Here is a 27449-nt window from a genome sequence, read left to right as displayed (position 1 = left end):
AGTGAGATATCTGACTATGGATGAGGAACACCATTTCAATGAGCCCCACAGCAAGATGAGGGGTGTAATAGAAATGATTTTTGGGATACTGTAGGCCAGATTCAGGTGCCTCCACTTATCTGGAGGTGCTCTGCTCTTCACTCTCAAAAGGTCTGCCAGATCATTTTTACCTGCTGCATGCTACACAACTTGGCCCTAAGACATCATATACCATTACTCGATGAAGAAGAGGTTGCAGTTAGACCAGTGGCTAATCATAGTGACATACTAATTGATGATGATGATGATGATGGTGCAGCTGACTCTATGACTGAGCTGATCAACCAGTACTTCCAGTGACATTCAGGTATAATGTATATTGTCATGTCTCTGAATTGCTTCTGCCTTCTGATATTGCCCCTCCTTGTCAGTTACATCAGTTGAGGTATCCAGTGTACCTATCCCTCAGTGTGGCCTGTGGTGGGAGACAGATTGTCCATCAGGAGCTGTATTACTCATCTCATGTCTGACATGTGTTGATAATGCAGGTTGGTAGGTAGACATCTCCTATGTACAGGCATGTGGTATGTTCTCAGTCCTCCAAAGTCTAAAGCAGATGTATTGACAACCACAGATTTGGTAGTGTGTATCTCTCCTTATCCTGACTGTTCACATCTCCATTCATGGACACTGGCCTTTCCTAACAGTTGAACGTGTCTTTTGTTGGCTCACATCATCTGTGAGCTAGTGTGAAATGGCAATGTGTTTCCAGACATTGTGTATGTGGCATGGTATACCGTTTTCCCATGCCACTTGTCAATTCACACTGGGGCAGACTACAATGTACTGCATATGTGTTGTGTGTGCCACCATGACTTCTATCCTGATGGTTGTCTCTGTCTTGGTCTATTTGCAGTTCGCTTTAGCGGAGCTACTCTGGTGTCTGTCTGAACTGGTGGCTCCCATTACAAATGGATTTTGGAACATGTCTGAGGCACAATGTATCCTGTTGGTAAATCCTCCCTCTCCTGTTAATGTAACAGACTTATGGTGAATGTGGATTGACACACATTGCTTCCTGGTGAACACACATTCGAACATGTTATGTTATAGACACAAATGCAGTAGCTATGTTTTCTGGTGTTCATTGTGCTTCTATTATCCAATAGGCGATGAGGGGAGGCATGGTTGATGTAATCATCAGAGTAGGAGGCCCAGCTGTAGGAAGTACGGTGCCAGTGTCCAAGGGCCAATGAAATCAAGGAGACATGAAATTGGCCAACAGGGTATCTCATTGGCATACAAGGGAGAATGTTCAGGTGAGGGTCTCTTCCTGATAGCGTGTTTGGTCTTCGGCATCAAATCATGCAGGATGTCTGGATGGGCAACCACGTTTGTGGAGATTCTTCAGCTACAGAGGGAGGCGCGCCAGTGGCCTGTGGCTCATCAAGCAGGGCCTCCGTTCCACCAGCGGAGGCTTTTGTTGAAGGCTCTGTTGGTATGTGGCTAGTGTAAGGGGTCTGCTGGTGGGTGGAGGTCAGACACAGGATATTGCTGAGTTTCTTTAGCACCCCTGCAATGGAGCCATGGTGCATTGTGAGCCTGCCACTGCTGCCCGGCCTCCTGTTGGATTTCCCTCTGCAGCATCTGGTTTTCCTACAAGATAGTAAGTATCTGGCCCATCTTGTTCTGGGATTGCTGGTATGCTCCCAGGACTTGGGAGATGGTTTTCTGGTCATTTGAGTGCCTTGGAGTCCCAATTCTCTGGCCCGCAGCATTCCTTCCACGCACCCTGTCCCCCTGTGCCTGTGCCCCTGGCACAGTGTGCCCACTCCCATTTACAACAGGTAATTCGTCCTCTTCATTGTGAGGGGTTAACTCTGGTCCCTTTACTGTGGGGTACACTGCTGATTGAACAGTCTTGGCACACAGGACTGGGGACGAGGGTTTGGCTGTGCTGTTGATGCCACAGAGTAGGGGGGATCTGATGTGGGGAGTGTGAGGCTGGTAGTGGTGGACTGACCAGAAGTCCCAGATGGGCCAGGTAAGTCGGCACTGTCCCGACATCCAGAAGCATAGTCCTCACTGGGGCCTTCATTCTGGGAGGGCTGGCTGACTCAGGCATCCTTTTCACGGTGGTAGTGGCAGGGATACCTGTGGATGGAGTGAGAGAGAGTTACATAGTGGAGGTGTGGTTGGTATTGACAGTGTGTGCTGCATACCGTGGCTTGACTTCTATCCCAGTAATGGCAATGACAGATGCAGCACTTTTGATATAGTTTGTGGGTCACGGATGCAGAAATGGCTACCATGTTCCGTTCCGATTTGAGGAATGAAGATGACATTGCTGCCATTGCCATGTAGTGGTCCTCAGTAGTAGCATGCAGTAGGTGTATTGGGTGCAATAGTTAGCCATGAAGGTGTTGCACTCTGATGTTGACATTTTAGGCTGTCATGTGGCTGGGCTAGTGCATTGTGGGAGTTGTAGTGATGGTTCTTGGTTGTGGTATCCATGCACTGGGCAGGGACTGTGTGGGTATGGTGGCTGGGTGGTGGAGTGGCATGCAGGAGAGGGCCATTTGGTGACTAGGTGGGATGTGGAGAGGGAGATTGGGTGACTTGGGGACTGATAGGTTGTAGAGATGCATGCTGGACAGGAGTACTTGGTGCGAGGAGAGTGTTAGTGACTTACATGGGTCCAGTCCTCCAGCTGTTCCAGTCAGGCCCTCAGGATGCAGGATGGCCAAGACCTTCTCCTCCCACAATGCAAACTCTGGGGTTGGGGGGGCACCGCAAGTCTTGTTTATGGCAATCTGATGTTGTGATACCATGGAACGCACCATAGGTCGTTCCACCTATGCCTGATGTACTCTCTTGTGTGTCGATGGGTACCCCTGTCGACGATCCTCTGCCATAACTCAATTTTCCTGGCTAAGGATGTTTGATGGATCTGTGGTCCTAACAGTGTGACTCTACCCTGATGAATTCATTGACCATGACCCTCAAGTCTTCGTCTGTGAAGCATGGGTGCTTTTGACAGGACATGGTGATTGTGTTGTGGGTGGGGGGGTGTTGTGTGCAAGGGTGCATTGTAAGGTGCTTGATGGGGTGGGGGATCACTGTTGTGTGTGCTGGTTGTTTTGTGGTGTTTCTGTGCTGTGTCAATGTATGTACAGTGTTGTTCGTGCAGTTGTGTGGTTTTTGCTAAGTGAGAAGTTAAAAAGTGCTTGTCGTGTACAAGTACAAAATCATATTTTGTTGGCTCCTCGCTGTCTGTGACACTGGCGGTCTTTTGGCACCCGCAAATGTGGCGCTCCTGTCAAAGGACCGCCAAAATCATAATGAGGGGCTATGTAACTGGCATGACTTGAAAGAAATCTAATACCAATTTATAAAAATAGAGCTTGTTTTTGTACACACATATAAACACCAAAACAAATAATATAGGTTCAGTGGGATCTGGAGATATCGATTTTAGAAGCAATAGAACATTACTGCAGATATGGCATTTAAACGTTGCATTGAAATCAATGGGAAAATGTCATATGTTGCAAAAATGCATTTAAAGAACTGGTTGCGTGGAACCCTTGGGGGGGGGTGTCAGGCTGGTGCAGTTCCTGGGACCAGATCACTACAGTCAGAGCAGTTTTACTTGTCCTGTGGAGTCCAGATGCAGATTTGTCCTGCTTGTCCATGATGCTGAACAGGGCTCGTGTTGGTGCTGAGTTTACCATTGGCACAGAGATTCTGACAAAGAGATGCAAAATCATAGATGAAGGATGCAGGGTGTATGCTGTGCCCTGCACCTGCAGTGGCAAGTGAAGGGGATGTTGACCGGGCTGGCAACAAACAAGCCTGGGCAGAGGTAAAGGTCCTGAAATCCTTTGGTAAGTTACCATGGTCCGAGTGAGTGGATTCCACAGGTATTCCTGTGGGTGGGACTGATAACTTTCAGCCAAGGACAAAGGTTGATCATGCAGTTTGCAATCTATTGCCTGGTCAACCGGGACTTAAGTCCCATGTTATCCAATGGACCTGTCTGCACTTATAATGTACCTTAATGGAAAGGACGCTGTAAAGACATTTAAGCTTGTGCTTACATGCCTGCACCTCACATATAATGCTCCCTGACTCCTGGGCAGTAGAGCACTTACTTAGGGATGTCTGATATGTATGTAAGGCAGTGCATGGGACTGTGCCGCTCATGGTGAGGGCACAGTAGAACTCGAGCAGTTTGCACTGCTCTGGCAGTCTCCAATGGCACGCCTGCCATCAGTGGAGTGTGAGTTCTCTGACACCAGGGAACTTACGCAGAAGGCAGACCTCTGGGTGAGAACCAGAGAGTCTGAAGAGGCATTTCCTGAAGGGAGTGGTCTAGGTTTTTCCCAACCAGGTGAGGTAAGGAAGGATTATAGTGTCCAAGGTAGATCCCAGTGTAGCGGTATGGGTGAGGGACCCCATGTCCAGTTTCAGAGGAGAGGGAATGGGGGTGAGCTGAGGCCCAGGGTGCCCGAGATCCAGTCCCAGGTCCTGGAGAGTTCCATGAGAGAACACCAGGAGGGGAGCCTAGCCTGTACCGTAGGGCCATCTGCTGATGGAGACCCCTCAGTGTCAGGAGAACTTAAGAGGGAGGCAGTAGCCAGCGTCCCACCAGTTCTGGTGTCTGGCAGTACCACTCCTAGTTTAGCCACTGGCATGGGCATTGCAGGGGCCCCCGTAAGAGGGCCCCTACAAGTATTTCACTGTCTGCTTGCCACTGCACCCGTCGCACAGCTTCCACTCCGCCGGCTCGATTCCGAGCCGGCTTCATCGTGGAAGCATCTTTCCCGCTGGGCTGGCGGGCGGCCTGAAGGCGGCCGCCCGCCAGCCCAGCGGGAAAGTCAGAATTACCGCGGCGGTCTTTTGACCGCGCAGCGGTATTCTGGCGGCCCCCGACAGGCCGGCGGCGACCGCCGCCGGTCAAAGTCGGAATGAGGGCCCTAGTAATGTGTTTCATATGTCCTGAAGGTGAAATATGGCTAAATTTGTTTTTCACTGTTGCAAGGCCTGTCCCTCTCATAGATTAACATGGGGCTACCTTTAAATATGATTAAAGTGTAGATTCCCTTTGGGAGTGGATAGTCATGTGGAGTTTGGGGACTCTGAGCTCACAATTTAAAAATACGTCTTTTAGTAAAGTTGATTTTAAGATTGTGTGTTTGAAAATGCCACTTTTAGAAAGTGAGCATTTTCTTGCTTATACCATTTCTGTGACTCTGTCTGTTTGTGGATTCCCTGTCTGGGTCAGTTTGACAGTTGGGCTGGTTGCACCTCACACTATACAGTGACACAAAGGGAGCTGGGGTGTAGTCTGCATTTCCTGATGAGCCATCTGTGCTAGGAGGGAAACACCGGAAGAACGAGTCGGGAACTATGAGGACGCGGTGAAGGAGGAGGTAAGTTGGGCTGGGTCTGGGGCTGTTTTGGGGGGTGAAAGGGCTGGGGTGATTAGGGTTTAGGGGGGCAGGGTTTAGGTTTTAGGGGCGGGGTGGAGACTCAGGGTATTTTTAGTTTTTGGGGTGGGGTGGGGGCTGGGGGTGATTAGAGTTTAGGGGGGTCAGGGTTTAGAATTAAGGGGTGGGGTAGGGGCTGGGGTGGAAGCATGCTGGGTCATGCATGCTGATCGGTAATGGCTTTACCAGGAATGCGTTTACAACGGTAAATTCGTTGTAAATGCATTTGTGGTAAAGGCATTAGTGTTTAGAACGAGGTCGTTGTTCCAACCTCATTGTTGAGCCACGGTGGTTTAGGCACCCGTGGTTCCGACATATGACTGTGCTAGGAGGGAGGGGAGGAGTGGTCACTCACACCTGAAAGGGCTGTGCCTGCCCTCACACAATACAGTCTCCAACCCCCTGGTGAGTGTCTGGGGCCTGGCCTGGGCAAGGCAGGATTTCACATTCAAGAGAGACATTGCTTTGAAGTAGGCCTACTTCAAAGGAGAAATTGGGTATGAGAAGGGCGCCCAAAACCACAGACTTTAGAACACTTCTGTAAACCAAGAGGAACCTCTGCCTGGAGAAGAGCTGAAGAGCTGAGGAAGAAGAGCTGCCATGCCTGTGACTGTGCTTTGTGGAGCTATCCTGCAGTTGCTGCTTCTGCCAGAGTAAGAGGGCAAAGACTGGACTTTGTGTGCCTTCCATCTTCTGAAGATCTCCAAGGGCTCGATTTAGAGCTTGCCTCCTGTTGTTTGAAGTCTCAAGGACAACAAAGATTTCTCTCTGCCAGCACCTGGAGACTCTGTAGAGACTCCTACTCTGCCAAGTGGTGCCCATCCAGTTCCTGGGACCCAGAAAGGAGAAGCTGGCAGCCTTAGAGGAAGAAAATCCATGCACAGAACGCTGTGTGGGGAAAAGATCGACAAAACTCCGATCTGAGGCTGAAAAATCGACATGCCGCCGGCTTCGTGGCTAAAAATTGATGCTCGCCTGCAACCCGACTGAAGAATCGATACACTGAGCTGGAGAAACGACACGCAGCAACGCTGACAGAGGCTGGTGAGATTGCAACCCGTGCTGCGTGGTTTTCAGGTCATCGTGTGGCTGGATTTCCAAAGCAAACACTGCTGGGTGTGTAAAAACAACGCAAGGCCTGCCTGGACCTGAGAGTGCTGACCAGATCGACGCATCACTCTCCTGCAGAGAGAAGAAACAACATGCCCTGACCTGACAAAAGGAGAGCAATGCAAGGTCTTGCTTGTGAGTGAAATCGACGCATCGCAAGCCCTTTTCGATGCACGCTCGCCTGTGCTGGGTTATTTTTGACACACCCAAGGTACATTTTCACACTAACAGTGTTAGTGTTTTTTTTAAATTACATGAAGACTTTTTTTACATTTTTATTGGTAACTTGACTTGGGTATTGTGGATTTTTGTCGTTTTGGTCTTGTTTTGCTTAGATAAATGTTCTCTATTTTTCTAAACCGGTGTTGTGTTATTTTGTAGTGTTTCCATTAAGTTACTGAATGGGTTGGTACAAATACTTTACACGTAGCACTCTGAGGTTAAGCCTATTGCTCGTGCCAAGCTACCAAGGGGGTAAGCAGGGGTTAGCTGAGGGTCATTCTCTTTTACCCTGACTAGAGTGAGGGTCCTTGCTTGGACAGGGGGTAACCTGACTGCCAACCAAAGACCCCATTTCTAATAGTATAATTTAAAAAACATATCAAACATAAAATGAAAAAGTATGAATCACAAATATATATATGGTTTAATAAAATGTTCCATATTTTTAAAGACATAGAAAAATACAAATATGTGAAACAATGGTAAAAAAAATATATCTAATATGTTTTGTGTTTCAGAAAAAAGTGATAAATACCAATATGCTAAATAATGGTATAAACATATATAGAATTTAATGTGTATGAAAAGATAGCAAAAATATTGTTAAACAACACAAAGCTATTTTATATCATTAAAAAATATACACTTAGAAAGGTTTTTAAAAATGGAAAGCATACAATAATAACACATTAAATAATTCAAAAGAATATTCGTATTTGACAAATACCGGAAATGCTTGTCATTTAAGATAACAGATGTAAAAATAGTACAACAAAAATGCAACAAAAAAAATACAACCAGCTTACAGAAAATATACATTTTAAAAATTATGAATAATAAACATTATATTTTCATATAGTAGTTTTAGAAATGTAATCTTACACTACATCTATAAATTAGTCTAAAAAATAACATACCCCTACCTTTTTTGATCAATAACAAATAAAATTATATTTAAACTTTGAATAATAAACACATAATCAATTGTATAATTCTTGTGACTTTTATCTTGGGACATCCTCGGCGCAAAATTATTACTGCAAAATGGCATTACGCCCAAAAGTTGTGAACATATGGATGTAATCGCCCTCCAGGAAACCTGTCTCAACATGATCACCCGCTAGTGGGTTTTCTGTCCTATCAAATTAAGGCAGTCAAGTACAAACAACTCGCAGATCCACTGGGTGTTAGCAGTTTACTTTTCATTGCACCTAAAGGTAGCCACAGGGAAACTAAAATAAGTGGACTCGGACTTCCAACTTATAAAACTAAGTAACTGGCCTCACGAGATAGACCCCCGCTGTTGTTGGTTAATTTATATATTCAGTCCTCCTTGAAAGAAGTCTGCAATAGAAAAGTTATGAGCAACTATCACTAACTATCAGCAACTCCATCACAAATGGGACATAATACTGACTGGCGATTTCAACTCAAATGTAATCAATGCACAAGATGATGATGACATTCTTAATATGGATAATTTATGTTGGCATGTCCTGACCCAGGCAAATCTCAAACGTTAAGCGGCGTGACTGACAGGGGGAGCATCTAGTCAACTCACTGGATTGTTTAAGAATGCGGGTCCTAAATAGTAGATTCTCGGGTGACTCCCCACCAGGTTATGCATACTATAATAATAAATCCAGGTCCATCATCGATTATTTAACCTAGTCACTTTACCTTTGATCCCTCTGGTACAGCAATTTGCAATACAATGAAGTACATGTACTGATCACTCATGTCATATATTGTCTTTGGGATCCTTTCCACCAGTTCATATTCAAAGCAGGTGGACATTATGGAATCAACAAATCCGAAGCAACTGCGGTGGTCATCGGAAATAATAGTAGAAATAGCAGTGTCTGCCAAATTGATTATGATGGAAAGTCTTAATACCAATGTCCATGTGTTAGAAGCCCATGAACTCTTAGGAAAGAATTTGTTAGATTTTTATTCCAAGCCAATATCATATCGGTCTCCTGCTAACTCTGGTCCAACCGTCTCATTTTTACCCCTTAAAATTATGTAGATTACTTAAAAGGGATCAGAAGAGGTTGGCAAGATGTTTGAAGGCTTGCCGAGACAATTTTCTCCTTTGGGAACTTTTGAATAACTCAGAGAAACAATACAAGAAACAAGTTTGGAAGGAAAAAAATGAAGCAAAAGCTCTCTTCTGGTCAACGATAAAATACGATAAAAAACAATCAATCGCTGTAGGAAAGTACTATCTTGCCTGGCATGTTACCCCCATTTTTACTTGTGTGTCAGTTTGTTTTTGCCTGTGTCACTGGGATCCTGCTAGCCAGGACCCCAGTGCTCATAGTTTGTGGCCTATATGTGTTCCCTGCGTGGAGCATTGTATCACTGAGGCTCTGCTAACCAGAGCCTCAGTGTTTATGCTCTCTTTGCTTTTAAAATTGTCTCTGCAGGCTTGTGACCATTTTCACCAATTCTGATTGGCATACTGGAACACCCTTATAATTCCCTAGTATATGGTACCTAGGTACCCAGGCTATTGGGGTTTCAGGAGATCTCTATGGGCTGCAGCATTTCTTTTGCCACCCATAGGGAGCTCAGACAATTCTTACACAGGACTGCCACTGCAGCCTGAGTGAAACAACATCCATGTTAATTCACAGCCATTTTACACTGCACTTAAGTAACTTATAGGTCACCTATATGTCTAACCCTCACTTAGTGAAGGTTATGTGCAAAGTTACAAAGTGTAAGGGCACCCTGGTACTAGCCAATGTGCCCCCACATTGTTCAGGGCAATTTCCCCAGACTTTGTGAGTGCGGAGACACCATTACACGCGTGCACTACATATAAGTCAATACCTATATGTAGCTTCACTATGGGAACTCCGAATATGTCCATGTAACATTTCTAAGATAATGGAATTGTCCTCCCATGCCAAATCTGGTATTGGGGTGCCAATCCCATGCATCCCCAGGGCTCCAGTATGGACCCCGGGTACTGCCAAACTAGCTCTCTGGTGTTTTCACTGCAGCTACTGCTGCTGCTAACCCTCAGAAAGGCTTCTTCCCTCCTGGGGTCTGGGCAGCCCAGGAAGGCAGAACAAAGGATTTCCTCTGAGAGAGGGTGTTACACCTTCTCCATTTGGAAATAGGTGTTAAGGGCTGGGGAGGAGTAGCCTCCCCCAGCCTCTGGAAATGCTTGGAAGGGCACAGATGGTGCCCTCCTTGCATAAGCCAGTCTACACCGGTTCAGGGAGCCCCTTCCCCAGCTCTGGCACAAAACTGGACAAAGGAAAGGGGAGTGACCACTGCCCTGTCCATCACATCCCCAGGGGTGGTGCCCAGAGCTCCTCCAGTGTGTCCTAGACCTCTGCCATCTTGAATGCAGAGGTGTGAGAGCACAATGGAGGCCTCTGAGTGGCCAGTGCCAGCAGATGACATTAGAGACCCCTCCTGATAGGTGCTTATGTGGTTAGGTGGCCAATCCTCCTCTGAGGGCTATTTAGGGTCTCTCCTGTGGGTTTCTCTTCAGATAATGAATGCAAGAGCTCACCAGAATTCCTCTACATCTCTCTCTTCACCAAGGATCGACTGCTGACTGGTCCAGGACGCCTGCAAAACTGCGACAAAGTAGCTAGAAGACTACCAGCAACATTGTAGCGCATAATCCTGCCGGCTTTCTCTACTGTTTCCTGATGATGCATGCTCTGAGGGCTGTCTGCCTTCACCCTGCACTGGAAGGGGTCAAGGGAATCTTCCCCCTGCTAACGCAGGCACCAAACTTCTGCATCACCGGTCCTCTGGGTCCCCTCTCTTCTTGACAAGCGTGTTCCCTGGAACACAGGAGCTGGATCCAAGTGACCCGACAGTCTAGTGGTCCTTCTGTCCGAATTTGGTGGAGGTAAATCCTTGCCTCCCCACGCCAGACAGTAATCCTGTGTACTGCGTGATCTGCAGCTGCTCGGGCATCTGTGCACTTTTGCAAGGAATACTTCATGCACAGAACAGCCCAGGTCCCCAGCACTCTGTCTTGCATTGCTCAACTCATTGAGTTGACCACCGACTTCGTGGGACCCTCTTTTGTTGTGTTGAGACAACTGCCATGCTCAGATTTCCTGAATGCCTGTTCAAGTTCTTCTGCGGGCGCTGCCTGATTTTTCATGGGCTTTCTGTGTTGCTGACCACCCCCTCTGTCTCCTTCTCCAAGGGGAGACCTCCTGGTCCTTCCTGGGCCCGGGCAGCACACATTTTCTTCAACCGCAACTCATGCAGCTAGCAAGGCTTGTTTGCGGTATTTCTGCGTAGAAATAACTCTGCATCCTCCAGCACGCCGTGGGACATCTTCTGTGCAAAGGAGAAGTTCCTGGCACCTTCCATTGTTGCCGAATCTTTGGCTTCTTCCACCCAAAGGCAGCCCTTTTGCACATTCATCCGGGGTTTAATGCACTTGCGTGACTCTTGGACTTGGTCCCCTTCCTTTACAGGTCCTCAGGTCCAGGAATCCGTCTTCAGTGCTTTGCAGTCTTTTGTTGCCTTTGCAGAATCCCCTGTCACGATTTTAGTGTGTTTCTGGGGTAGTAGGGTAACTTTACTCCTACTTCTCAGGGTCTCGGGTGGGGTATCTTGGACACCCTTAGTGTTTTCTTAAAGTCCCAGCGACCCTCTACACACCACTCTAGGCCTGGGGTCCATATGTGGTTTGCATTCTACTTTTGGAGTACATGGCTTGTGTTGCCCCTAGGCCTGTTGTATCCTATTGTAATCTACAGTGTTTGCACTACTTTCCTAACTATTTACTTATCTGATTTTGGTTTGTGTGTATATTTTGTGTATTTTAGTTACCTTCTAAGGGAGTATATCCTTTGAGATATTTTCGGCACATTGTCACTAAAATAAAGTACCTTTATTTTTAGTAACACTGAGTATTGTGATTCTTATGATATAGTGCTATATGATATAAGTGGTATAGTAGGAGCTTTGCATGTCTCCTAGTTCAGCCTAAGCTGCTCTGCTATAGCTACCTCTATCAGCCTAAGCTGCTAGAACACTACTAATCTACTAATAAGGGATAACTGGACCTGGCACAAGGTGTAAGTACCATCAGGTACCCACTACAAGCCAGGCCAGCCTTCTACAATCACTGAATGTTAGAGGAGATCCCATTAATAATTCAAACATCTTGGAGAATGACTGGATGAACCATCTTATTGAAGCTTTCTCAAAAAGCTTCCAAACCAGTAAAATCAATATTCCAGTAATATCACTCCCTGTAGCCCTGGCAAAAAGTACTCAAGGTCTAGTTGCAGGTGAGGATTGCTGGAGATGGTAGTCCAACTCCTGCTGTTATTCATAAAGTTCTTAGCAAGGCCCGCCCTGATGGGGCTCGTAGCCCAAATGACTTACCACAAGTCATTTGAAAAGAGGAGGCAGTCTTTTGGTATGAGGTGTAAAGTTCTTTATATCAGGAAATCAGGCTGTGTGGTGTTGTTTCTGAGAGCTGGCGTGGTTCCATAATTAATCCAATACACAAGAGTGGGGAGACTGCCAATCTGGCAAGTTTTAGTCTAATTGCCCTCCTTGATTCAGAGACAAAATATTATGCCTTGTTGCTTCTTGTAGATTTCACAGCTTGGTCCGAGAGAAATAATATTATCCTCCTGAATCAAAACGGCCTTTGAAATGTAGTGGAGACCACAACGAATTTATTAGTGACCGCCTTTCTCGCATAGCAAAATAGATGAAAACATAAGAAGCTATACCTTGCTTTCATCTATTTCAAGGCCGCCTTTGTCTGAGTTAACAGACAACTTCTTTGGAGCAATTTGAAGCTTTGGGGCCTGCCAGACCTACTGCTGAATGCAATAATTGTGTTATATTCAGATACGTGGATGCGAATCAAAATTGGAGATGATATGAGACTTTAGAGGAAAATGCCTACATTCTCTGAAATAAGGTTGTGTGCTGGCCCCACATTTACTTAATCTGTTTATGAAGGACATTTCCTCATCTTTGGATGTTGCATAGTTGCACCCTTCTTCTTCGGGAGCACTGCGCCTCACTCATCTATTATGTGCAGATGATCTTGCTTTGTTTAGTCATACAAAGGTGGGTTTGCAAAGATCTTTAACTATATTGGCTAACTTCGTTAACTTCAACCAACAAGAAACAAATGTGGCAAAATCTAAAATAATGCTAATTGGTCCCTGGCGGATGTCATCTATCAGAATGACCTTGAACAACATTTTGCTGGGATCAGTGTCACATTATTAATATCTGGGAATATACTTAGATGCCCGGAGTACTTTCTTTCAGCACAAACAGTATGTAGGGAAAAAAGTTGCACCTCTAAATTATGCTTTCTCCCTCTTGGCAAAATAGTTAGATGGTCCTTCGTTTCATCCACTGTTAACAGAGTTTTCCTCTAAGATGCTCCCTACAATTACCTATGCCAGAGTGGCGAAGTGCAGCTTGGAAGCAACATTTATAGATAAAATCCAAATCAATGTTTTCAGATGAGTATTTAATTTATCACGATCTGCTTCCCCCGAGCAACTCCTTTTGGAATTTGGACTAACTTTGGACTAACTCGACAAGATCTAGCTGCAAAAGCTGTCGCAATTAAGACATGGTATAAAATCAGTCGCTCACATGATATATTAAATAGTGCACTCTGGTTAGATTTTAAGCATGGTCAACAGTCAGCCTATAATAAATATTATTAGAACATTGGAATGCTGGTGGCTCCATTGAAAACAATGGAGTGCTGCGGGCTTTTACAGGCAAAGCCCGCATCGCCAACATTCCAATGTTCGCTTTGTTCACAGCAACAGCTGTGAACAAAGCCTCACGGAGCCCGAGGGGATATTAATCCCCTCGGGCTCCATGAACATTTTTTTTTTAATAGAACATTCTGCCCTGTGTGGCAGAATGTTCTAATAGCCTTAGAACCCGCCATAGCGGGCTCTACCCTATTAAAGTCCCTCTCCCTTGTTAAATGCCCTGGCTTTCGGCTCGGGCATTTAACGCGGGGAGCGGGCCTTTAATAGCCGGAAGAGCCCGCTACGGCGGGTTCTAAGGCTATAATGGTCCTCCGTTAATCAATTGCATTTGCAAGAACTTTGGGAAGCGGCCCCTTTGTACGACTTACTCGAAAGGGGACCCAATAGGGCCATCAAACTCTTGTTGTTCATTGAAGATAAAACTAAGTTTAGAGCCTGCTGCATGAATTGACGGGCATAAGGTATTATACTAAATTGGCTCCAGCTGCTTATCTTTCCATCCCAAACTTGCCACGAATGAAATGTTGTTTAATGACGCTGTGCCTGTGTAATTTACCAAGAATAGCTAATATACCAGCGTGGAGGAATTCAAGTTCGGTGCTATGTAGACAATGCAATCAGCACAAGGAAGATCTTATTTATGAAAACTGTGTCTGTTCCTATCTGCTTGGGCATCAGCAGAGGTTCTTTAAAAGAAGTTTTAATGACATAGGCATTCCGACTTGCAGAACAGCCATAATGGCATGGCTTAATAAACATGAAACTTTTAGCATTGTAAAACTATTATTTATGGCCTTATTAATCAATTTAAACCGTAGTGATATCCTTGTTACAGGCTGTTCAAGCATTCCTCGGTTAGAAGGAACTGTTAGGAAAATAATTGCATAATACAAATTTAGTTTGTTAAAAATTATTTTAACAAACTTGATGTTACAGATTCTGATTGCACTAGCACTTTCGTATTTCAGTCAAGTCGTGTTTACCAAATATTTTTGCTGCTGGCGGCTAACTGTTAGGTTGCTAGCTTTTGGCATAAGCATTACTGTAAATAATTTGTCTAGCATTAATCTTTGGAATTATTCAAAGTAACTTTGAGATTATTGTTAGTAATTGCATAAGATTTTTAGGTTACTTATTTAACTCGAATTTTAAGGGTCATTTTAAACAAAATTGACATTACTAATTGTGTTGTTCTATAAGTATCTCAGGTAGCAGTGTTAATTGCGCAAATCAATGATATGGCTTAAAATTTTAAACCGCTTTTATGACTGTGACATTAAGGCCCGTTTTTATACTTTTTGACGCTAAACTGCGCTAACATAGTTTAGCGTCAAAAAATTTAGCGCCGTCTAACGCCATTCCGAAGCGCCATGCGGGCGCCGTATTTATGGAATGGCGTTAGCCGGCGCAAGCAGACCGGCGCTGCCTGGTGTGCGTGGAAAAAAAACACGTAGACCAGGCAGCGCCGGCGTAGGGGGAAAATGGCGCTAGGGCGTCTTAAAATGGCGCAAGTCGGGTTGACGCTAAAAAATCGTCTTAACCCGATTAGCGCCATTTTTTCGACGCCCAGACGCCATTTAAATGACTCCTGTCTTAGTAAAGACAGGAGTCATGCCCCCTTGCCCAATGGCCATGCCCAGGGGACTAAAGTCCCCTGGGCATGGTCATTGGGCATAGTGGCATGTAGGGGGGCACAAATAAGGCCCCCCTATGCCACCCCAAAAAAATTGAAAAATAACAAAAATTATACTTACGTGAACTTACCTGAATGTCCCTGGGGTGGGTCCCTCCATCCTTGGGTGTCCTCCTGGGGTGGGCAGGGGTGGCAGGGGGGTCCCTGGGGGCAGGGGAGGGCACCTGTGGGCTCATTTTGAGCCCACAGGCCCCTTAACGCCTACCCTGACCCAGGCGTTAAAATGTGGCGCAAATGCGGGTTTTTTTGACCCGCCACCTCCTGGGCGTGATTTTTGCCCGGGAGTATAAATACGACGCATTTGCGTCGCCGTCATTTTTTTAGATGGGAACGCCTTCCTTGCATCTCATTAACGCAAGGAAGGCGTTCACGCTAAAAAATTACGCTCTTTGCCAATACTTTGGCGCTAGACGCGTCTAACGCCAAAGTATAAATATGGCGTTAGTTTTGCGCCGAATTTGCGTCGAAAAAAACGACGCAAATTCGGCGCAAACGGAGTATAAATACGGGCCTAATTCCGTTGGTACCATAACCGCTTTAGGGTTGACTTAAACTTTGTTTTAATTAATTTGGTGTTATTGTTACTGTCTGCACCAGCACTTCAGACCATCTTTGCTCAGAGGTTACTATTGCTGTTGGGCACACAAGTGCTCACAGCAAGTTGTATCTGTTAGGTAATGATGATTAGGTTTCAGTAATTGATTAGGAGGGAATTTCCAGCATCAAGATCATGGGTATTACTCAGGAATCTTGCATTATAAGACCTCTAAATGTACTCGTGCACCTGACATTATTGCTGTAGTTGACCAAGATACTTTCCTTGGATGTTATCAGTGGAAAGATTAAGCTGAGCTTGAAATGGATTGAAATTGACTGTCTTGGTGTGTTTAATAAGATAATCTAATTGCTCGTGCTTAAAAAGGCAATCAGTCGTGCGTAGCTTGTGCTAAAGATTTGGAGAGATGTACGTTTGTTATTCACCTCCTTTTAGACTTACGGATGTATATTCGGGGACTTATAATGCTTATCTTTTTTTTAATTTTGAAATCTCTTTTATTAGTTTCAAAATATATCAACTGTAGCAACTACGGAAACGGGTATGATATGCATTACAATAGAATAGCATTGTCCAAAGATATTTATACATGACGTATGACATTATTAAAAACAACAAGTGATGGACGGAATGCTGAACATTGTCAGACACTCACCCCCAGTCAAAGATCTGGGTTTAAGCCATCGTTGTTTTGCTCACCATGCCACCCCAGTTTGGACCCAGCCATATGCAAATCAGTCTTGACCCTGTTCCTCATGGGAACAGTCCAGCCCGAACTGCCAAGCCAGGTCCTCACTGGACCGGAAACAAGCATCCTGGGACCGGTTTCAGGGTTTCACCCCTCATCTGCCAGGCTAGCTTGAACCCAGTGGCATGGGAAGCACGGGACCCACGTCTGGGTATACCCTTCCCACTTAGGGCGACAAAGCAAAAACAACAAGTGATTTGCTTTGAGTTCTGTGAGTAGCGCGTCCCATGTGTCTTAGCCTGTGCTCAGCTGGCCCCTTTCGCAGAGGGATCGGAGTGTGTGTAATTCTGTGTGTGCCCATTTTAGTGTCAGGTGGCGCCAGCTAGAGGCCTCCAGCATGGATGCTTTCCACCCGTATTTATACTTTTTGACGCAAAACTGCGCTAACGCAGTTTTGCGTAAAAAAAAATAGCGCCGGCTAACGCCATTCTGAAGCGCCATGCGGGCGCCGTATTTATTGAATGGCGTTAGCCGGCGTTAGCCGACCGGCGCTGCCTGGTGTGCGTAAAAAAAAACGACGTACACCAGGCAGCGCCGGCGTAGGGGAAAATGGCGTTTGGGCGTCCAAAAATGGGGCAAGTCAGGCTGAGGCAAAAAAATCGCCTTAACCCGATTTGCGACATTTTTTTACGACGCCCAACCCCCATTAACATGACTCCTGTCTTAGCAAAGACAGGAGTCATGCCCCCTTGCCCAATGGCCATGCCCAGGGGACTTATGTCCCCTGGGCATGGTCATTCGGCATAGTGGCATGTAGGGGGGCACAATTCAGGCCCCCCTATGCCACATAAAAAAATATATATATACTTACCTGAACTTACCTTAATGTCCCTGGGGTGGGTCCCTCCATCCTTGGGTGTCCTCCTGGGGTGGGCAAGGGTGGCAGGGGGTGTCCCTGGGGGCAGGGGAGGGCACCTCTGGGCTCATTCTGAGCCCACAGGTCCCTTAACGCCTGCCCTGACCCAGGTGCCAAAATCCGGCGCTAATGCAGGTTTTTTAGACCCGCCCACTCCCGGGTGTAATTTTTGCCCGGGAGTATAAATACGACGCATATGCATCGGAGTCATTTTTTAAGACGGGAACGCCTACCTTGCATATCATTAACGCAAGGAAGGTGTTCACGAAAAAAATGACGCTAACTCCATGAACTTTGGCGCTAGACGCGTCTAACGCCAAAGTATAAATATGGAGTTAGTTTTGCGTCGAATTTGCGTCGAAAAAAACCGACGCAAATTCGGCGCAAACGGAGTATAAATATGCCCCTCGGTGTCTCATGGCTGGTGTGGCCATGCTGCTTACATTCCATGATAAGACATTATAGCGCTGTGTATTTGCAGTGTGGGTACCCATAATTTAAGAGGGTTTTGGCAGTATGTTACTTGGTATATTCACACCAATGAGACTACGGTGGTCATTATGACATTGGCAGTGACTGTTAAAGTGGCTGTAATACCGCCAACAGGCTGGCTCTAATTATTGCCAAATTATGACCATGGTGGTGATAACTCCCATAGACAGCCAATATACCACACCAACCGCCAGGGCGTTAACACAACTAACCACAGCGGTAACCATCAACAGCCAGGCTGAAGACAAGGTACCGCCCACCCTATTAAGACATAGCAAACCACCGCGATTTACGGGACGGTACCAACGCCTTCAAAAGCCTGGCAGAAACAGAACTCAGAAGACGAAAGACTCACCAACATGGACCCCGAGAAGATCAATGCCACCATGGAACCAGGTCTTCAAGTCTTCCTGAAGTTCTTCTATGCCATGCTCCACCTGGAACACCAACGCCGACGAAGACGGTGAGTACAGCCGCCTAGCACACAAGGGAGGGAGGGAGGAAAAGGAGAGTGACACACACACACACACATGCACAACACACACCTTTCACACACACACCATCCACACAACCAGCTGCAGAGGAAAACTGGAATCACAGGACACATGTCATAATAATGCAAGGACTACATTTATCCAGAACTGATAGTGTAATTTGATGCTAACATCCACCAAATTGTCCATATGACAAGAAGTACATGAGTCCCTGTTCCAAAAGGGCCAATGGCCAGTCCAAAGTACAAAAGGCCCACACGGCCACAGGGCACAGTCCAAGCCCCAACCTGTTCCCTAACGTAATCCGCGCTACACTGTGCAGGGGCACCTCAGCTGAAGGGGGCTCCATGGCAATTTCAATTTGCTGGGGAGTGCAAGGTCACAGTCCCTGAGTTGGGGAACTTAACCACTGCTTCTGGAGCCGGCTCCATGCCCATTTCAATTTGCTGGGGAGTGCAAGGTCACAGTCCCTGAGGTGGGGAACTTTCCCACTGGTTCTGAAGGGGGCTCCATGCCCATTTAAATTTGCTGGGAAGTGCAAGGTCACAGTCCCTGAGTTGGGGAACTTGCCCACTGGTTCTGGAGGGAGCTCCATGCCTATTTCAATTTGCGGGGGAGTACAAGGTCACAGTCCCTGAGGTGGGGAACTTTCCCACTAGTTGTGGAGGGGGGTCCTTGCCCATTTCACTTTGCTGGGGAGTGCAAGGTCACAGTGGGCTCCTTGCCCATTTCACTTTCCTGGGGAGTTCAAGGTCACAGTCTCTGAGGTAGGGAATGTGTCCACTGGTTCTGAAGGGGGCTCCTTGTGCAACAGTCCCTGAAGGGTGGCCTACATGCCCTCTGCTGGAGATGAGGGCTGCTGTGTCCGAGGTTCTGGAGGTGAGGGCTGCTGTGTCACAGCTGTAGGTGAAGGCTGCTGTGTCCAAACTGGAGATGAAGGCTGCTGTGTCCCAACTGGAGGTGAGGGCTCCTTGTCCACTGCTGTTGGAGGGGAGACCTGCCACCCTCGGCTGGAGGTGAGGGCTCCTTGCCCACTGCTATATGAGGGGAAACCCTGCCAGCCTCTGCTGGAGGTGAGGGCTCCTTGCCCAATGCTGTTGAATGGGGCCTCTTGCCTCTCATAGTTGGTGAAGTGGGAGCCTTCCCTTTCGTGGGTGGTTTAGTGGAATTCTTCTCTCTCTTGGGTGGTGGTGTGAGATGCTTCCCTCCCTTGGGTGGTGGAGTGGGATCCTTCCCTCTCTTGGGTGGTGGAGTAGGTTCCTTCCCTCTCTTGGGTGGTGGAGTGGGTTCCTTCCCCCTCTTGGGTGGTGGAGTGGGATCCTTCCCTCTCTTCGGTGGTGGAGTGGAATCCTTCCCCCTCTTGCCTCCACGACTAGGAGATGCCTCCACTGTCCCTTGGACTGTTTGGCTGAGGTGCTGGGCTGGGTCGTTGTGACCCTGCTCTCATGTGCAGGACGGGGTGGAGCGGGAGGGAAGTTGGGAAAGGAAAAGCTTCTTAGGGACGGTGTGGCAGGATGAGGGAGGAGGGATTGGAGTGAAGGTTGAGGTTGAGGGAGTGGTTGTTGGAGGTGTATATCTGCTGGACTTGGGTGCAGGAGCATGGGCAGTGTGCTGATGTGAGGTGTATAGCTGTTGGGTGTCTGAGTGTGTCTGTTTGTTTCTCTTAGGAAGGGGCACACAGGGTGGGAGAGGACACAGGGGATGCCTGGATGGATGTTGTGGAGGTGTCTGCAAGTGAGGTGTGTGTGCTGCTTGGAATGATGATGGTGGTGGTGGCTGTTGATGCAGTGCATGCAGGTGTGAGTGCGGATGTGACAGTGAGGGAGGAGGAGGAGGGGGAGACTGTGGAGGCAGTGGATGTTGTGTGTGCAACTGTATGTTGTTTGTGTGAGTGCTTGTGGCCTGAAGTGTGCTGCCTTGGTTTGTCTGTGCCACTCTTGTGTGATGATTTGTGTGCATATTTATCTGTATGTGTGCATGAGATGGGTTGGGGTTGAGGAGATTGGGACTGGGAAGTGGTAGTTGGAGGGGGACAGTAGGAACAGGGACAATGGCTGCCATGAGAGAGGAGGCCAGAGATTCTGGATCAATCTCTGTTGGGCCGCCAATACACTGTGAATGCCCTCCAGGAATGCATTGCATTACTGCATCTGTGATGCCAGCCCCTGGATGGCATTCACAATGGGTGAATGCTCTACAGAGATGGATCTCAGGAAGTCAATAGCCTTCTCACTGAGGACAGCAGGGCTCACTGGGACAGGGCCTGAGGTGCGGGGGCTAAGGAGATGCCCACCCTCCTGGGTGATCAGGCACAGGAAACTTGGTGAGGGGCTACTGGGAGGGTGGTGCTGGTACAGGGTGGCGGCTGTACCTGTAGCTGAGGTGGTCCCAGAGGTGTCCGCCACCACCAGGAAGCTTCCATCAGAGGAGGTATCTGAGTCAATGTTATCACCTCCTGTCTCAGCCGTGGTGCTCCCCTCTCCCTCCGTCCCACTGGTCCCCTCGGCGTCAGTGGACTCTGCCTCCTGAGTCCTGTGGGATGCAGCTCCCTCTGTCCCCAGTTCCCCTGCTCCTTCGCCAGATGATGCTAATGCACACATGGACAGGATGACAGAAGAAAAAAAGGGGGGAGAGAAAGGGAGCACTGGGTTAATTGCAGCACCAACACCACAGATGGCATACACATTACCATCACACACAGGGATTAGGATTGAGCACCATGCATCGACTGGACATTACATTGGCTAGGTACCACAGCAAGATGTGAGCCAGCCCACGCCCAACTGCACCCCTCCCGGGAGTCACTAAGCCCTGTATGACATGGAATGCCACCTAGCTAGGTTACCAGATTTAGCACTACAACCAATATCCTTGAGCTGGATCACGCTGCGATCTCTGAGCTGGCATTAAGGGGCACCCACAAACTGACACCCACCACCAGGTTCCCATGCCACCTACCAATCATAGTTGTAATGCACACTGTACTCACCCCCTTGTGGCTGCTGTCATGCCCTGAAGTGCCCATTCAGCTCTGGGTAGGCCACCGCCAGTATGTGGGCCATCAGGGTAGTCAGGTTCTGATGGGCACCTGCCCTTATTTTGAGGCCATCCCCAGCTGGGCCTCTGTGGTCTTCGGACCCAGCGTCTCCTGTCCTCCCACCTCTTCCTACAGTGGGTGCTCTGCCTGCTGTAGACCCCCTTCCCATATGAGAGGTTAAATTTGGATAATTTAGGTACCGTCCTTAGAGGTCATCCGCCGTTTGGGGGTTGATGTCTGGGCCTTTAATCTTCTGTTTTAGCGTTGATCGGGAGCTTCCTGTGTCTGAATCTGGATATAACTGTGGACAATCTTGCAGTGGTGTGAAAGTGTTTTCAGTGTGAAAAGCTGTATCACGCCACTGCTTGCAAATTAGTAGGTTTAGCTTGAGATCTTTTCCCGGGTCGCCGATGTATGGTAGGTGTCAACTATTCCCCTTGTTCCTCTCCCCCCGTTGAGGATTGGGGGGTGCCTTTGGCATGCATCCATGTCCAGGCATCCGCAGACATGGGGAAGATGTGGGTATCATCAACATTCACTCGAAGTTTGGCAGGTAACATCAGAGCGTATTTGATGTTATGTTCGCGGAGACATTGTTTGATTTTCACATAGGAATTTTTTTGACGTTGCACCTCCGCCATAAAATCGGGTAAGTCATGATTGGAGCCCCCTCGTAATATTCAGGGCCTCAGTTGTGGAAGCATTGCACTATCATGTTCCTGTCTCTATAGTTGAGAAAACATGCTATAAGCAGGCAGGGAGGCGCCCCTGGGACTGGCGGCCTTCTGGGATCCTATGGGCCCGCTCTATAGACAAGAATTTTGGTACTGTCCCTTTCAGTACTGTGTTCGTGAGCTAATATTGTAAGAAAAGTTCTGCACTCTGACCTTCCCCCTCCTCTGGAAATCCCATGAATCGCACATAATTATGGCAAGATTGCCCTTCAGCATCCTTTGCTCTCCGGTGTAGGGTTTTCACTTTCGAGTTTAGACGCTTCACATAGTCTTGCAGTTCCTGAACAGTGGGGGGTCAATGGAGTTTATGGTCGACTCCACCTCCGTTACCCTATCTGATAATTTGCGGTGGTTGGCTCTGAGTAAATTAACATCTTGGGAGACAGAGTCTATTCTATTCTCTAGGGACAGTTGGTGTCCAGTACAGCTTGTAGTATTTTCTCGAATTGTCCCGAGTGCGATTCTAGGGTGACCTCCAGATGTTGTAGAGTCAGTGGGGCCATGGTCGCTGATGACTGCGTGGAGAGTCCCTCCTGATCACACTGTGACAATGGTCTGGTGGCCTTAGTTTTCCCCATCATTCCTTCATTTCAACTCCCACTCAGGGTATGGGCACAGCAAGTCCCCACAGGTTAGCACTCAGAAGCAGTGGCGCTCCCTATATGATATCCTTTGCCTCTCAGATAATTGCATCAGGCAGTGCAACCTCTGTGATCCCCACCTACAGACTGATCCTTGTCCGCCAACTAATCGCCTTTGGGCATGGAAGAAAGGCTGTGGCGTTGCAAGGCATATACCTCTAATGTACGGTGCAGCACTTATAGGGTGTGACTCTCAGTTGATCACCACTTAGAAATGGGGGAGGCATCATGCACTGTCTCGGGTTAATGTGGTGTAAGAGGTGGCATCCCCTCTGACAGCTCAGCCTGTCCAAGTTTAGTAGCGCTGGGGTGGAACTGCTCCCTCGTGGTCATCGTAAGACTCCTCCAAACCCTCTTAGATGTGAGTGGGGGCCATTATTATCGATCTGATCTCCATGCGCTCCCAGCCTCACCAAATGGCCTTTTTACCCCCAGTGCCGGTCCATGCATTGGGTTTCCATGTGCAATCGCAGCACATGATGGCTGCCAAAATACCCCGCTGGGGTAGGATGGCCCCGGCCGGTAAAATATCTCCGATGAGGTTGCTGGCCTGATCCATTGCGCAGCCCCTCTGCAGGCGGTATCACAGCCCGATCAGTCGCTCGCCACCAGCCCAGGCCCAGGTCTAGAACTGGCCGTCAGTTAAAGCGGCCCCAGTGCCGCAGATGGACGTCCCACGGTTCCAGACCACTTCTGATTGTCTTCCACTGCTGTATGGATGTTTGTGGCTGTCAGATGGACGATGTCTGGTAGAATTTTTCTCGGGCCGGAGGGGGAGCTGTTCTTTAAGTGCCCGACTCGGAAGCCATTTTAGCCATGCCTCCCGTAATGCGTTTCTTATAAATCTTAGCTAAATGTATTTATGGAATGCAAATGCTGGTATTATTGTGATGGTTTTAATTAACTGAAACAATAAATTAAGTTGAAACTTATATTTAAATATTAACAAATATAACATAAAAATTTATAAATAAGCAACAATTAATATGTATTAATAAATACTGAATGTATTTATTATTTATTGTGTACAAAAGTAAAAAAATTATAAATTGTATACAAATATATAAAATATAAAAAGTCAATTTCAAATAAAATAATTGATCCCATACTATAATATATAATTTACTTTAAAAGAAAACCTGATATATATTTTTTTTAAATATAATACATGTAAACAAAATCTGAATAGTAAAAAATTATGATCTCAAAGAATAACAAATATTAAATGCAAAATGATATATTTAATTTAAAAATGTGCAAATTTTAACTGATACACCACATTTTATATAAAGGTTAACACAAACATAATTTTAAAGTCTTTTCACCCTTTTCCCCTATATAAACCCAACACAATGCCCCAATAACATATAAATAAAACGTATTCAAATACAAAACTCCTCTAATTCATTCTTAAAAATTGAATTTTAATATTTACAAATTACAATATATCAACTAGACTAAACATGCAAAACAAATTAAATTCTTCAAAAAAATAAGCATAAAAAAGATATTATACACAACTATAATTTAAAAAATATTTTTATGACAAAAGTAAAAACAACGCTTAAAACTGTATTCTTCCCTTTGATGTTTCGGTCCATGATATTCTTCACACAATATTTTTGTTTCACACTTTTTTTTATTTGATATTTTGTCCAAGATACAAGATGGATGGAATTTACAGCTGCGTCAAATGTAATGATAAAGTGCTACAGTCTAAAACTTCCATCGTGGTTGGAGGGAGATGGGATTGTATTGACCTTGATCAGCAATGGGAGTGAGTAAGATGTTTTTTAAAGGTTGTTACAATGAGCCTTTATATTATATTTTTCCATGACAGATTTGTTTAGGGTTGTACAGATGTCAAGTGAATGTTGTATGGTTGTTAAGTTGCAAGTGTGTTTGAAGAAACTTTAAGTACCATGGAATAAAAGTGGAAGACATGTTGCCTGGGGTTCTCTAAAGTAACTTAGGTCTTGGCTGACACTAAGTCATAAATTGATGTATTCACTGCTTTTCATTACGATTAGAGCTGAGTGTTTGCCAAGCGCTTCCAGATGCTAGCAGAACTACAACAGTTTTGTAAGGTCCAGGTAGAACCAGTTGTGATTCAAATGTTGGTTTAAGGAGTGCACAGAGAGGTAACCTTATCCACTGCCCTGGTGATAAAACTAAAACCTCATTTTGCATGGTGAATAAAGGTCAGGGAAAATGGAGTAAAGACGTGATGTATAAATTCAAATATAAGCATTTCAATTGAGATGTGCAATATGGAAGTTGCTGGCCCTCAATTTGGAATGGGGGAAAGGGTATGCCTAATGGAACATGCTCCAAACAATTACCTTGGATGTGACTAGGCAATCGTAAGCAATGAACACTGATGCTGTTTTTAAAATGAGGCCCAATTTGTGTTTAAAAGATGCATCCAACTATAAGATTTGTTCAGCAATTAAAATCAAGGTGGCCACAAGCTCAGTTATAGAGGCGAGTAATTGGTTCAATCAAAACAGATAAAAATGTATACCAAAAACTGGTCCATTATGTTGCATTTATCAAATGAATCCACCAATAATATTTTCACCAAAATGAATCCACCAATAATCTTTTCACCACCCTGTTTTGTGAAACATGTTTTTCTAATGACAGCCCTAATCACAGTCATTTTAAACATTTCCCCCTGCAGTTCATTGATTCATGCTGGACCACATTAATTTCAATTTCCAAGAGACGGTGTCCTCTGAAAGCTCCATTAGATCCCTTTGAAGGCTAGACCACAGTGTATGGTGCTGTAATTGGTTAGCATAACTGTCCACTAACAAATATCAAAGTACATGGCTAAGAAAAAATATTTGCAAAATGGGTTTAGAATATCCACGAGCAAAAGCTGCTTCTTTATAATGAAAGCATAGAGATTTATAGTAAAAGGACGAATGCAGATGATTTCTCTGGCATTATTTTCACGGCATGGCATTCTCACCCTCCTGACTTTAAAATTCCACCTTCTTTTCTTGAGTTTAGAAAGAAGCTTGAGGTACTGTCTTTTCAAATCTATCTCTCTTACATTTTCTCGCTCCCTTTTGTATGCTGTAGTTACTTGTTCATTGTACAAATTGATTTAAAAAACTGGAAGGAAAGTTTCCTTTGAAATTAGATCATGTTAATATCATTGCATCTATTGATGATTGAACAACTTCAAATTAATTCAATAAACAATTAGGAGTCTTGAGGCTTATATTGTTGTATTTTTTCAGAGAAAACTACAGTACACATTTCTTAGGAGGTAGGTCCCTGGTTATCAGGGAAGCTAGTCTGTCACCAACCTTTTTCATTCGCTTTAGCGACCTCATGTATTTTGAACTTTGTAGCTACGCCTGAGAGTCCATAATCTCATGGATCTTCCAGCACTGCAGATATGGCAAGTCATAAGGACACCTTTTGCATGATTGTGAAAACCATCAGTTGGTTTGCTCTTCCTGTGATCCTATAATCAAATGATCTAGAACAAAGTAAATTATTGTTTATTTTCAATTATTGGGAATGTTCACAACTATTATGTGCATGTACTAAGGACATTAGAGTAAATATGAAGCACTGATTGCTAACTCCTTCAACACAGCTATGATTAGAGTTATGCTTATCTCATAGTGAACTGTGTGGTTTTAAGGGTGATTGAAAGATTTAAGGAGTTTTACCACATTACTGAGTTTTCAAAACGACTTACAAAATTATCAGATCCAGAAAGCAAAATTTGACTGTATCGTCAAAAAAAGTATTAATAGGGAAATGTAGATTTAATTTTACTAATTCTGCATCTATGTGCATTGACAATATGAATATTCTGATTTCTTCAGATACATAATTAAGGGCCTCATCATGAGTCTGTTCCAGACTCTCTGTGGCGGTCAGAGATCCCGGCAGTCTGGCAGTGCGATTGCCATAATCCACCAGGGGAGCGCTGCATGCAGTGCTGCCATGGGGATTAGGACCTCTTTCTCTACTAGCGATTTCATGGCAGTAGCACTGCCATGAAAAGGCTACCAGAGAAAGTGTGCAGGGGGCCCCAGTCAGCCCCTGCACTTCCCATACCCTTGGCATGGGCAGTGCAGGGGTCCCCCTGGCCAGCACCCTCGCAATGTTGACGTTCTGCTTTGCAGGTAGTAAATATTCTGAGGGTGCTGCTGCACCCTGCATCCTACAGCATTGCCACCGGCTCGATTACAAGCCAGAGACAATGCTGTAGGGTGTTTCCTGCTAGGCCAGCAGGCAGAAACTCAGGTTTCCGCCCGTTGACCTAGCGGTAAACTCTTAATGGGCCCGGCTGGGAGGTAGCCACTATGGCAACAACTTCCCAATTCGGTGGTCGGCCTAAACCGTCCACCAAACTCATAATAAGGCCCTAAGTGTAGTTTAACTATTTTTAACTATACATCTATGGCCCATATTTATACCTTTTTAGCACCACATTTGCGCCAGTTTTTGACGCAAAAACGGTGCAAACTTACAAAATACAATTGTATTTTGCAAGTTTGTGCCGCTTGTGCACCAAAAAATGGTGCAACTGCAGTGCTAAAAAAGTATAAATATGGGCCTATGTGGCTTGAATACACCACCACACTCACAGGGATATTTGTTCTTTA

The sequence above is a fragment of the Pleurodeles waltl genome, chromosome 5, assembly GCF_031143425.1.
Source record: "Pleurodeles waltl isolate 20211129_DDA chromosome 5, aPleWal1.hap1.20221129, whole genome shotgun sequence".
NCBI lineage: Eukaryota > Metazoa > Chordata > Amphibia > Caudata > Salamandridae > Pleurodeles > Pleurodeles waltl.
Note: the sequence above shows the minus strand (reverse complement) of the source record.